Raw genomic sequence first — 4,599 nt, 5'->3', positions numbered from 1 at the left:
TTATTTCTTTGACAGAAGTTGAGATTTAGTCTGACAAAACTTACAGTGAGGGACCGATCAAAATTCTAGCACATGAGATGAAAGAGTTAACAAATAAAAAGGTAGCTTTAGTGATATTTCTATAGAAACGACATGGAATAGAAGAAGCTACCTGGGAATTGGAGAAAACAATGAGAAAGCAATATCCGAACCTCTTACTGGTAAGACTTTTGAGGACGAAAATTCTTTAAAGGGGAGAGTTATAATAGCCCGTTTTTAGTGAAATCGAAATAGTGGTTTCGGGACTACAAAGCTGAATTTGTAAGAAAATTTATTTTAAAATTATTTTATGGTCTACTATATGTTAGCAATATCGTATAAAAAATTTTGTTAGGAAATTTTATTGATTACATGATTAATTGATAAAAGGACCAAATTGCATAAAACGCAAAAGTTGAATTTTAGCATCTAAAGGGATCAAATAGCTATGGAACTCAAAACTTAAGGTCCTTATATGGTAATTATACCATTAAATGTAGTTAGTAGATAAGCATGCTTAGTCATCCATGGACAATTAATTAAAGAAAAGGATGAAATTAGAAAGTTGAAAAATTAAAAGATAATAAGTTAATTAAATAAAAGAAAATATCATTTTATTATCATCTTCCCCAAATTTTCTATGGAAACCCTAGCTAAGAGAAAGAAATTCAAGCAAGCTTAATTGGGTAAGTATTATTGTCCTATTTTTAGTAATTTCTATATTTCCGAGATCGTAATAACCTAATCTAGCTATTTTAGGGATTAATTTGCAAAGTTATCAAAGTATCAAAATTTTTCCATGGATGTGTATGCTGAAATCTTCAAATTTATGGTAGAAAATGAAAGGTTGTTGATAGATAAACAACTAAAGGTTTTTGAAAGGTAAACAACTTTTGTAAAGGGAATTTTCTTGAAATTGTGATGAGAGACTAAATTGAAAAGATAAAAAATTCATGGAAAATTTTTGATTTTTGTGAAATACATGGGCTATAAATGTTATATGTAAAAATTGGCTAGGCATGGAACAAAAATTAAATTGCATAAATTTCATTTTTCGAGCCTAGGGACGAAATCGTCATTAATTAAAAGTTTAGGGGCAAAATGGTAATTTTTCCTAGGATATGAATTGGATTGAATTTAGTATGAATTGTTTTAAATTGAGTTAAATTTACTCATATAGATCCGGACAGACCTAGTATGAAGTTGGATCAAGGAAAACAAAAAGTATCGAATTAGTAAATTCTCGTGTACGAACAAGTGTCGAGGTAAGTTCGTGTAACTTAATTGTATATATTTACATGTTTGAGTGAAATGCTGTATATGTGAATGTTGAATTATGAATTTGGTTTCTTTAAGAAATAAATTCATAAATCCGATAATGCCCGGTAAATATTAGATCTTGTTTGAATACATGAAATTCGATTGGATACTGGGCTCCTGTATTGGTTGTGGCCTTGCATATGTTGCAGACACACCATAGCTCAAAATAGTGTCCCGTTATTATCTCTCCTGAGCTTCCCGTATAATGGTTCTTGCGAGCTTCCCGTTATAGCTCTTCGGAGCGTCTGGATAGGTTGTGATCCTACATGTGTTGTGGACACACCTTAGCTCTTATGAGCTTCCCGATTATATGGCTCTTTGTGAGCTTCCCGATAATTGGCTCTTCGTGAGCTTCCCGATATGACTCACTTGAACTTCTCGATATATGGCTATTTGGAGCTCCCCAATTAATGGCTCTTCGGAGCTACCAGTTATAGGCTCGCACGAGCTTCCTGAATATTGCTCTTATAAGCTTCCTATTTTAGCCCGGATAAGCTTCCCGTTTACTTACTCTTACAAGCATTCTTGAATATGAGTTGACGGACTTACCATATGGTACACGTTAAGTGTACTGCTCATGAATCCATCGATATTTTAAATGATTCAACGGGTCGGTATGAAATGATATGAATTCATGATAAAATATTATATAACAAAATACTTGAAATACAAGAATATGATACTCATATGTTTATTTGATTCTTGGAGTGATAGATACATATATGAGGAAATCGTATATTGATGAACTCATCTATATTCCCTGGTATTTATATGAATTTACATAACTAACATGCTTGATAAGGATTTATGTGTGGTTAGGCTATTGATTTTATTGATTTGGATGTACTATGAGTGCTTATTTTAAATGAACATGATTGGTAAGTTAATTTCCAGTTATACGAACTTACTAAGCATTATATGCTTACTCTGTTTATTTTCCTCTGTCTTATAGTGCTCGGAAGCTCGTAAAGGTTAGAAATTGGTCGGAGCATCATCATACTATCCTTCAGCTCAGTTTGGTATAAATAGCAAACTTATTTTGGTATAATGACATGTATAGATTAAATTGGCAAATTATGGCATGTATATGGTTGGTTGTAACTAGCCATTGGAATGGTTAGTGATGGCATGTTTAATGTATGTGTAGGAGGTTATATCATGTTTAATATATATGTGTGCTTGGTATGATAGATTGAATTTCGATAAACTTATATGATTATACAAATAGGTAAGTTTGAATACTTAAATACATGTGATGATATATCTTACATAATATTCGTTTTGGCTTGGTTTTAATGTCTTGAATTGGTTGGTGAATGTATTCAAGTGTTGCTGAAGGTTGAAGGCAAATTTTGGTGAGAAAAGTGGCATTGAAAATGACCTATTTTCATCCATACAGGTAGACACACGGGCGTGTGTATCAACAGTGTGTGACACACGACCATGCGTACAGGCGTGTGGTTCGGCCGTGTGTCCCCTGCATCTTCAAAATTTAGAAATAGAATGCCCAGCTATTTTCACATGGGCAGAAACACAGGCGTGTGTCTCAGTCGTGTATGACACACGACCTAGCACACGGGCGTGTGACTTGGCCGTATGACCCTTGCACCTAATTAATGTAAAATAAATTGTTCACACGGCCTAGCACACGGGCATGTGGCTTGGCCGTGTGACCCAAGTCAATAGCTACACTAATTTGAACATTGGCTGGGACAGGATCATGTGTCCCACATCGAATGCCCACACGGCGAGGGACACGGGAGTGTCACTTGGCCATGTGAGCCACACAGCTTACCCACACGGCCGTGTGTTCTCTATAGCTAAGAAAAATTTTAAAATTTCGTGAAAAAGTTTCTAAGTTTTTGGTTTAGTCCCGACTTGTTTTAAGTGATATTTTGGGTCGCGAGAGCCCATATAAGAGACATTATGATTGAATATGATTGGTTTTGGATATGAATAGTAAATGTTACAAATTTACTATATTTGATCTGTAAACTCTGGTAATCCTCAGTAACCCTATTCCGGTGATGGATATGGGTTAGGAGTGTTACAGAAAGTCAGTAGATCGACCTGAAAAAGAATTATGAGGTTGTAATGCAGATTTATTGCATCTGTTGACCCCTATAAGTAAGAGTTATTCGATGTGATTAGTGAGACTCATCTCGAGATGGTCATATCATCGCTCATCTTAAAGGGAATCGTTGTTATTGAGTTATATGTCAAGTTTGTCAATGTTGATGGATTTGGCCCATCTTCAACCACTGTCACGGCGAATATGGGTACTGAAACTGAAGCAGGAAGTCCTACTACACAGTTGTGCGGTGAGTTTTTCGGTCTCCTTCAAAGTGACTACTACGATGTTCCTGAAACATTTTTGGGTAGACACTCATCGGTCTCCCGCATCGATCTAAACTTCGGGGGTCAGTCCCAGTTGAGGTATCAACATAACCCAAATCTAGACACTCAGGCTTGACATTCAATCAATGCATTCGTTTTCAACTTCGGCACTGGGTTGATGTTATGAGGTAAAAACAATTATATTGGGGATCTTCGACGTACACATGTTATCATCCCGTTGAATATTCTAGTGGGCACATGGGTTACAAGAGAACCGATAACCTACTCTTTTCGATGGGGGCTAGCGAGGGTACGTCCAACACTGTGCTCGAAGGCAACAATGAAGGCGCAGATGGGGAAGGGGATGTAGGTGAGAAAGAAGGGGCTGCGGATGCAAATGAAGGGGAGGTGTTAGAACCTGAGCCAATCCAGACGGTTTAAAAGTGAAACTATTTTTCAAATCGAATCTAGTTACAACAGAGCTGGAACCTTACGAGTCTAACTATGACATCTCAAACAATGCTCCAGATCCAAATGTGCAATTCAGGGCGTATAAACCTCTATCCCACATGATGAACATTGACTTACCAATCGAGGGTGGTTTAGAGTTTTTGCTGCTTTTGCACAAAACACCTAGTCATGTAAGTACATATTATGGTGTACAAGTGGTACAGCATCAAGAACAGTGTGAACTACTACATCATGAAGTCCCCGCTTCAAGAAATTCGAAGGAAAGTGTGGAATGAAGGATGGGAGGTGTAAGTGGATAATCATGGCGTCTTATTGAAAGAAAATAGGGTTATAAATGATAAAAAATATCCCGGTCCCCATACGTGTCTTGTGACAGGTGCAAGTCAGGATCATCCGAGGCTAGACTCGAACATGATTACTCACATTATTCTGCCTATGGTGAAGAACAATCCT

Source organism: Gossypium hirsutum, chromosome A03, assembly GCF_007990345.1.
Source record: "Gossypium hirsutum isolate 1008001.06 chromosome A03, Gossypium_hirsutum_v2.1, whole genome shotgun sequence".
Lineage (NCBI taxonomy): Eukaryota > Viridiplantae > Streptophyta > Magnoliopsida > Malvales > Malvaceae > Gossypium > Gossypium hirsutum.
Note: the sequence above shows the minus strand (reverse complement) of the source record.